General features: G+C 44.1%; 1 long non-coding RNA gene across 1 annotated transcript in view; it reads right to left on the bottom strand.

Moving 5' to 3' along the window:
• Nucleotides 1–7,395: 7,395 nt before the first annotated feature.
• LOC143295743 (uncharacterized) overlaps nt 7,396–10,000 on the bottom strand; it is a 7,177-nt gene continuing 4,572 nt past the window's right edge. Inside the window, exon 2 of the long non-coding RNA XR_013057071.1 lies at nt 7,396–7,772. This is a non-coding gene — a long non-coding RNA (uncharacterized LOC143295743). The remainder of the gene's footprint in view (nt 7,773–10,000) is intronic.

The following is a 10,000-nucleotide window of genomic DNA, read 5'->3' as shown; positions in this document are numbered from 1 at the left end:
TCTGCTACTAAATGCATTCATTATTGGTTAAAGTTGACACAGATGGATACGCATAGACTACCACATAAAGCATACAGAATGTTATTAGAACTGGATAGCAGAGGCAAGAAAAATTGGGTTTCGAATATTAGGGTGAAGCTATGTGAAAATGGATTTGGTTTTGTGTGGCTTAGCCAAGGGGTTGGGGATACTAAAGCTTTTATTCGTGTGTTTCGTGAAAGAATGATTGACAGCAGATGGCAAAACTGGAATTCACATATCCAAGGCAGTGACAGATTTGAAATTTATCGACTTATCAATAACCAACATAGTTTTCCAACTTATATGTCTATGAATGTTGACAGGCATCTGAAGCATCTAATGACCAAATTTCGATTTGGCGTTTCTGAATTGTTTGTCCATCGATATCGTTACAGACAGTCTAACATTTCTGATACTATTTGTCCGTTATGCAAAAAGTCAAAGGAAGATGAAGTCCATTTTGTGCTAGACTGTGCAGAATTGAGAGATATCAGAGAACAATTAATTCCAGAAAAATATTTCAGACAACCTTGTTTATTCAAACTCGTCTTGTTAATGTCATCTACAAACGAAAGTCTTGTTAAACAATTCACTCTTTATCTGTGTAAAGCGTTTAAACGTCGAAGTGCCTTCGTAACATCTTGTCTCACTGATTAAAGCTTGAAACAACAACAGAAATTTTATGTATCTCCCACACGACAAAATTAATAATTGAATGTTTTAAAATAGATAATTTTGATAAACGAACAACAACAACAACAACAACAAATCTCTGTGTTAAAACGGAAGAACATTTCAATCATTTGCCGCTGAATCCTGACTGAGCAGAATAAACTGCGACTTCCGTAATTTCTTCTTCTTGTTGCTGTTCAGTTGAAAATGCTTCAGTTGTCAGTGCCACTTTGTGAGTGTGTGATTGTGTTCCTTTTTCTACAATGATAATGATGATCTATTAACATGTCATTAGTCGTAGAAGTAGCGGTAGTAGTGTTTACCAACATTATTACTGTCGGTTGTGTCGTTATCGTTATTGGTGTTATCAGTTATTGTTACAAGGACAGATTGGAAGACTAGGCAATGCCTAAAACTTTTATCATTGGGTAATGATTAAAAAGAAACAAAACCAAACAAAAAAAAAACCCACAAAAAACAAACAACAACAACAAACAAACAAACAAAACCACCACCACCACCAACAACATCAACAAAAATCTCGAGTCTTCTTACAAATGCAAATACACGTTCTTGAAAACGGAAAGCAACAACAACAAATACAAGAAACTCTTGACTAATACTCTCGTGCGCGCGCACGTACGCGTGTGTTCGTCAGTCTGTGTAAGTGCGTAAACTTGTGTGTGTGTGTGTGTGTGTGTGTGTGTGTGTGCGTGTGCGCGCGCGTGTGTGTGTGTTATTACGCGCGCTCACAGTGCCACACATACACATTCGTACAAGGTTACACGCGCTTGGAAAACTATGCGTTCTACAACACTGACTCGAACATACACATAGCCCTCACAAACACTTTTCTCTGTTAACACCAGACATCTTTTGACCCAGATAAACTTGGAGGAAAGCCCCTTTAGCCTACAGCTCTACTCAGTCAACTGGTGTGAGTGTGTGTGCGTGTGTGCCGGCATACCATTGCTGGTTTAGCATTGTGTTTAATCAGTGTCAGTCACACAAATGTCAAAGTGGGTTTGCCGCGCGTTCAAATCCCAGAGTGGACTATAATATATGGACCATCCTACCTCACTGAGGTGGTAATGATATATACCCTTGGCCGTAGACACAAGTATTCACTAAATACTAGTGTCTATACCTTGGCAAACTTGCCAATGGATGGTGTTCACAAAAAACCGAAAATTAATCATTAATACCCGAGTGTCTTCAAAATGGAAATCAGTTCAGTCCCCCGATTGTAACCTAAGATTCTTATGTTGTCCATTTAAAAAAAAGAAAAAAGAAAATAATAATATAAATAACAATGTAAAGGTATAATGAACGCGGATGTGAACGATATATATATATATGTGATAGTCAAATCTACCTGTTTTGGTTGAAGCATACAATAAAGTATTTTCAACTGAATTGAATTGGAATATGAGACTTCCTATGAATAAAAGCTGAAAAGTGACCCACCACATAACTGTTTCTTTTTTTGTGAGTGATTGATCTGGATATAATTTTCTTTTTGCAGTCACTAACATATTTTTCCCTTCTTTTTTATTTTTATTTTCACCGGCTTATAGTATAAGATCTATATATATATATATATATATATATATATATATATATATACTAACAGTCGTCATAGTCAAGCCTTCCCCACTACATTCAGCTAACTTGAGATCAAAATCAGAGACACCACCATACAGACAAACAACAACAACAAAAACAAAACAAAACCATACCAATCTCATTGATGCAAACAATGCGGCCGACGGTCAGTAAAATTCTCAGTGACAGCTTTTGAAATGAGCAAAACACTCTACACCATCTTTTTTCTACATGCAGACCATTAAAATGAGCACGGTACTGTAATCGGTACTTAAAATGAGTTCGAGCACATCATGTATAGATGTGTAATGAAAATCAGTCTTCAAAATGAGTACAATCATAGTAATGTACTTAATTACCTCGGTGTAAAACGAGTGAGTGAAGCGGGTAAGCATTATAACCATTAAATTGGTACTGACAAGCACACAGCATCTTGAAGTGAATGAACACACGGGAATACGTTCATACAAATTTGAGCACTTTAAAAACATCTAAAATGATTGAGTTAAAACATATAATTACACTCTTTATAATCATGCATAATCAGACTAAAGACTGGTCTATACACAGATTCAGAAATTCACTCTTCAACAATTGGAAACGGCAACATCCACAATTCTTCCCCTGCACTTGTCCGTTTAGAAGACATCAGTAAATTGGTTAATAACTATATATTCTACATTTCTTCCCCTCCACTCTCTGACTGGCCGTCTGTACGTCATTCGACAGTGGACTAAGAAACGTGGAATACATATTAAAATTACAATTTTGATAACCAATTTACAACTTTTCTCCGTCTTCGGAACGAACACTGAATGGAAATAACACAAGTGAAGAAAATAATGTTGATATTAATTGCCAGCATTTGGGCCATGCTGAATTTAACTGAGTGACAAACACGAAAGCACTTCACGAGCCTTGGCGATCAAGATGAGTACGAACACGCACGCCCTGTCAGAGATGTTAATCTGATACTGTGATAGTAGTAAGTACTCACCATGTAGGTTAGACCTCACGACCCCGGCGGATTCACCCCACGGCGATTAGCTCTTCACGCACGCATTCTTGCAGAAACCAGCACTTGACCTGCTGTATCACGGGGCGCCCGATCAGAAGAAATCCACCTTGAAAATCAGCAGTAGTAGAGACCGACAACCCACACCTCTAAATCTTCTAAACAACTGACATTGGAAAGGTGTGTTCTATCAATAACGTGTTTTCGAACTAATGTGATCGTAGCAGTTGTCGATTTAAGATGATCATTCAGAAAAACGGGGTAAACAAAAAATATCAACTGAAGACTTTGATCCAGAATGTGTGAACGGGTGGATGATGGGTGGGGTGGGTGGGAGGAGAAGGGGGAGGGGAGGAGAGGGAGGGGGCAAGCATGGGTACTAGATTCCAAGCAAGAAAACAGGTGAAGATCGACTCAGTGAACTATTGTGTTCAACAGGCTCAAGAACGCCCCCCCTCTCAAACACAGAAATTTCTCCAGCACCATGTACATGCACCAGTAGCAATGCAAAAGCTTCACAATACCAGCCAGGTCAGCGAAGCCCGTTACGAACCAACACAACACTAACACACGTGTAGAACACACTGCTGTTTCTCTTCTTCTTCTTCACCTTGTTGCCGTTGCTGAAGCGCGCCGCCGTCTCACAATGCACAACACAGTCGGAGCTTGTCTGTCGAGTATCCGAGGCTGCAACCCAGTAAATTGCCTCGCGTGTGGAGAGCACGACTGAGGGAGGGCCCGCCAGCCACGTCCTATGGTGAAACGTGAGCCGCAAAAGTTTGAAGATATCAGTCTTTGTTTCGGAAAGGCTATTCATTGACAACAGCGAACTTTTTAGTGCGCCTCATGGTCTGTACTGATGACCAGTACGTTAAATTCCACTTATTGTTTTCCGGGGAAAAAAACCACAAAAGAATATTGTTGAAACTAAAAGCATTTGTCTCTTCTATTTGTAGTTCCTTTCGGTGAACTGAGCTACGTCTATGGTTAATCAGTGGCTGAGAATTAATTATTTATTAATGTATATTGGCGGCGCCTATTGGTCTTTTGTTTTTTCCTCTTTGTTGTTTTGACATTACTCTTAATGTTTGTATGGTGTATCTAAAATATGTATGTATGTAACATTTCAGGGGACAAAAAAAACCCAACTTTTTGCCTTGCCTTGCCTTGCCTTGCCTTGCCTTACCTTGCCTTGCGTTGGTTCATGCTACGGTCGGGCATCTGGGCATCTGCTCTATTCATGTTGTCTTTCTCAAAGCAGATGTGGTGTAGCGTAGCGTATAAGGATCACTCCGCACGCTTTGACACATTGAAACTCAGCGGCCCTGGTCTGTAAAATATTAATTGCGATGACTGATTTTTTAAAAATTCGTAATGCTAAAGTCAAAGTATTGTTGTTGTCGTTCTCACTACCTTTAACTTACGCCTTTGAACTAGAAATGGGTTTAAAACTGATAATTAAAAAAAGCTATCTGTTGTTCTCTCTCTCTCTCTCTCTCTCTCTCTGTGTGTGTGTGTGTGTGTGTGTGTGTGTGTGTGTGTGTGTGTGTGTGTGTGTGTGTGTGTGTGTGTGTGATTTCCCGTTTTCAGTCATGAATGCCGCCACATGATAATTATAACAAATTCTATCTCTCGCAAGAAACATTCTTCCTTTCTTACTGGTTCATCATTATGACATGGAACATGACTTCGCCCGGAACACGACTTGCATATCACTTGAGTCAGTCAAATAGTCATTGTTTTCATCGGTGTTGAGCTCTCTTCAAACCACCAAATATACTTTGTATATATTATGTGTGATAGTCAGTCGTGTCCGACTATGACCATCAGAACAGCAGAGAAGGCAGCTGCTGTCCCGACTATCTGGGCCAGTGGAGAGTGTCTTACCCAAGTTACATCCCCACTCTCTCGGCCAAGAGGGTTTCAGGACAGTCCGGCGTTGGGGATGGTTCCCAAAGGCCAACTAGCCCCCAAGGCTGCAGCACTAAGAGCCAGTGCAATTTTGCCTCCTAGTTTGAGAGTCAGAGTCCTTCACAGAAGAGGAAGCTGTGAATGATTTCCCATTACAATGGAGAAACCATTGATCATCATACAGCTGTCACCTTGCTGTTGGCCCAACTGTAAACTTATGTCAGTCTGGGAAATACGCTGAGTGTTGGGCCAAATCAACTATCAAAGTGCTAACGTACTAAACGTCGTCACGGTGAAGCACCACCCTTTATTCTGCAAGTGTGTTTGTTTTGCTATCAAAGTGGATTCTTCTACAGATTCAATTTGTTTGTTTGTGGGTGTTTGTGTTTTTTGTGGGTTGTTTTTTTTTGGGGGGGGGGGGGTGTTGTTTTCTTGGGGGGGGGGGGGGGGGGGTTCATGGACAGCCTTTTTGTTACCGTGCGCTCTCTTGTGTACGCAAAGTGCTGCACACAGTACCTCGGTTTATCGTCTCATCTGAAGGACTAGCACCCAGACCTCCACTTAAGGTCAATTGGAAGAGAGCGAAAGAGAAAGGGAGAGAGAGACTCGGGGAGAGAGAGAGAGACTCGGGGAGAGAGAGAGAGGGGGGCGGGGAGAGAGACTTGGGGAAAGAGAGAGAGAGGGGGGGGGGGATTACGGTGTGTGGTGGGACTCGAACCCGAGAACGTTCGCCTCATAGTCGGGCTCGTCAGTGACCACTGGGCCACTGCGAGCTGCACGATTGACCCGTGTTTGTCATTCAGCCCTACCTATCAGTTTTAGGTTTTCACAGCGACAACAATAAAAGGTCTCTTTTGCAGCGTGTAATGCACCATATTATTATTTAGGGGGTTGGGGGCAGGTGAATCTCTCTCTCTCTCTCTCTCTCTCTCTCTCTCTCTCTCATCACTTCAAGACGCTGTTTCGTTTCGTTTCGTTTCACGAGCTAAAAGGTTCCACTCCATAAATACAAAAAAAACGAGGAGTGGGTGTGAAAGTGTGAAGGGGTTGGGGGTGGGGGTGGGGGGGGGGGGTTACGGTATTCGATATCACCATAGCGGTTTTTTTTTCTTCTTTTTTTCTTTTTCTTTCTTTCCTCATTAACATTTTCAAGCTGAAATGTTGCTTTTACTCCGTTAATTAGATGGAAAGTTTTCACGAGTGAATGGTAAGATCTATTGAAAAAAATAAATAGATAAAGAAAACAAGAACCGGTCACACACACACACACACACACACACACACACACATTAAACAAACACACGCGCACGTACCCCTCCTCCCCCCACATTCTGCTCCCCCTCCCCCCCCCCCCTGCCCTACCCTTCCTCCCCCCCAACTCCCCTCCCCCCCCTCCCCCACACACACACACACGTGCGCGCAATCTCGGAAAGACTGAGACAGACATCAGTATAATTTGCTTGCACAGTCTTGGTTATGTACAAAACGGACCGTGGTTTTAACTCCACCTCCACGTGCTTTTACCTCCACCACCACCCCTAACCCCCCCACACCCCACTATCCTTCTCCACTACACCGGCGTTGAGGGGGGGCCTTAAATATTGGTCTGGGTGCTAGTCCTTCAGATGAGACCATAGAAACCGAAGTCAGTCTACTGTACGGCAATGTATGTACTCAAGTTAGCGCACTGCACGTGAAAGACTGTAGAGAAGAGAAGAAGAAGAAGAAAAAAATCGAAAGTGAAACAAATACACTGACTTGCAGACAGAATATATAATAATTATATTGTCGGATGGTGCTGCACTGTGACTGCGGCGATGTCGCCATTCTCCCTGGCAGAGAGAGAGAGGGGGGGGGGGGTGGAGAGTGAGAGAGGGAGAGGGAGACAGAGAGAGAGAGAGGGAGAGAGAGAGAAGGAAAGAGAGACAGAGGGGGGAGGAAGAGAGAGGGGGGAGAGAGAGGAGAGAGAGGGAGAGAGATGGGGGATAGAGAGAGAAATGGAAGGAGAGAGAGATGGGGGAAGAGAGAGGGGAGAGAGAGAGAGAGGGAGAAAGAGAGAGAGAGACGGAGAGAAAGAGAGGGAGAGAGAGAGAGGGGGGAGAGAGAGAGAGAGAGAGAGAGAGAGAGAGCAGCCCGAATTTCACACAAGGAGCAAAATGACAAGAACTTCCCTCACTGACGTGCACTGTATTGGCATCATGGTTAAGACGCACATCTGCAAAATGAATACAGTGCCCGTGAGGGTCTGGGGTTCAAATCCCGCTCTCGCCGCCCCCTTCCCATTCAGTCTCCCAAGTTTGACTGGAAAATCAAACTGAGCGTCCTGAAGAGGATTGGAGTGGCAGCCACATCCCTGTGTGACGGATTGCGGCCAGGCTGACCAGACCCCATCCCATATTCTCCAAGACTGTCCCCTGTATGAGAAGATGCGGCAGCAGTCCTGGCCTGGGGGTGCTGACCTCTACACCAAGCTCTGGGGGACGGTTGCCGATCTTCGCCGGACGTCCGAGTTTGTGGCATCCCTCGGACTTCGACCCTGACTGCGTAGCTGTCGAACGCAAAAGAAAGAAAGAAAGAAACTGAGCGTCTATATATAGTCATTCTTCTTCTTCTTCTGCGTTCGTGGGCTGCAATTCCCACGTTCACTCGTATGTACACGAGTGGGTTTTTACGTGTATGACCGTTTTTACCCCGCCATGTAGGCAGCCATACTCCGTTTTCGGGGGTGTGCATGCTGGGTATGTTCTTGTTTCCATAACCCACCGAACGCTGACATGGATTACAGGATCTTTAACGTGCGTATTTGATCTTCTGCGTGCGTATACACACGAAGGGGGTTCAGGCACTAGCAGGTCTGCACATACGTTGACCTGGGAGATCGTAAAAATCTCCACCCTTCACCCACCAGGCGCCGTCACCGTGATTCGAACCCGGGACCCTCAGATTGACAGTCCAACGCTTTAACCACTTGGCTATTGCGCCCGTCATATAGTCATTCGAATGAGACGATAAAGCGAGGTCCCCCGCCGGTGTGCAGTACGCACTAACTGGCACACTGAAAACAGAACCCATGGCAACTGTGACAAAAGTCTTGTCCTCTGGCAAAATTCTGTAATAGAAAGCCACTCTAATAGGTACACACACACACACACACACACACACACACACACACACACACACACACACTAACGGCGGTCTAACTTCAAAATCTAATTCCTAGGCTTATGGGGGGCCCCGTGGCTCAAAGAATCGGTCAGATGTTGGTTGGACTTGAGATCCAGTACCGGTGATCGTTCTTCAGTTCGATGCCATGATTCGGCATGGCGTTGTTGTCCTTAGGAAAGGCACTTTACACCGATTTTCCTGACTCCATCCAGGTCAGCATGAACGGGTACCTGACTCCATGACCGGGTACCTGACTCCACCCAGGTCAGCATGAACGGGTACCTGACTCCACCCAGGTCAGCATGAACGGGTACCTGACTCCATCCAGGTCAGCATGAACGGGTACCTGACTCCATCCAGGTCAGCATGAACGGGTACCTGACTTCAGTCTGCGGGGAAGATTGAAACGGCGGAAGGCGCCCGACCGGAGACGGAAGGGGAGAATTGGGCCCCGCGGTCGCAGTCAAGTTCCCATGCCAGGCCGTGCAGGACTGACACTGTGAATGGGAAATCACTGCCACGGTGACCGTAAAAAGCTTATAATTATGGGACCTTGAACGTTTAAACTTTATTAGTAACTGGGCTGTATAATTCTACTTGTCGTTAGTGTTGATAACATGGAAACTTGAACATTTAACTTTATCTGTAGCCGGGCTGTATAATTCTACTTGTCGTTAATGTTGATGACTTCTTATGGGACCTTGAACGTTTAACTTTATCAGTAGCCGGGCTGTATAATTATATTTGTCGTTAATGTTGATAACTTCTTGTGGGACCTTGAACATTTGAACTTTATCAGTAGCCGGGCTGTATAATTCTACTTGTTGTTAATGTTGATAACTTCTTGTGGGACCTTGAACATTTGAACTTTATCAGTAGCCGGGCTGTAGAATTCTACATGTCCGTTAATGTTGATAACTTCTTGTGGGACCTTGAACATTTAACATTATCTGTAGCCGGGCTGTATAACTTGTCAGACTACAGTACCTTGTCGCCAGTTAATATTGATAACTTCTTGAAACAGAAACTAAAAATCGGTGACCGATTCAAAGCCCTAGCTTGCAGCGGCGTCGCATGTCCTCCCCCCTGATCAAATTTGTGTTAATTTCTTTTTTTTACAGATAAAGAAAACAGAAGTCGATCCAGTTTGACAGCTGCGGCCCGGCCGGCGGCCCTGAACGGAGGGCACTGCAGAGTGGCAACGCGGGCACGCACCGTGTTTGAACTCATCGGAGGCGGCGAGTCGGGCGGAAAGGGAGATAAGAGCCGTTTCGAAACAGTGCTGTTGTAGGGGCGACGACTGGATCATTCCGCTTGACTGGATCGAGCAGTCAAATGCCTGTATTGATAGACTACCGTAAAGCCGGTTTTTATCAATCATAATCCATTGTGGAGGTGATTCTTTGGTTTATTTTCGAAACAGACTGACAGACACATGAATTATTTCTCAGTTAGACGTGATGGAAATCATCATCAATGTTCATTGCCAGTACCCTGTAAAGTGCTGACGCATCTGGCCAATAAAAACCACGAAGAGATCACTTTATCAGTAGCCGGGCTGTATAATTCTATTTGTTGTTAATGTTGATAACTTCTTGTGGGACCTTGAAC

The sequence above is a fragment of the Babylonia areolata genome, chromosome 21 (genome assembly GCF_041734735.1).
Source record: "Babylonia areolata isolate BAREFJ2019XMU chromosome 21, ASM4173473v1, whole genome shotgun sequence".
Taxonomy (NCBI): Eukaryota; Metazoa; Mollusca; class Gastropoda; order Neogastropoda; family Buccinidae; genus Babylonia; species Babylonia areolata.
This window is presented reverse-complemented; position numbering and strand designations above follow the sequence as displayed.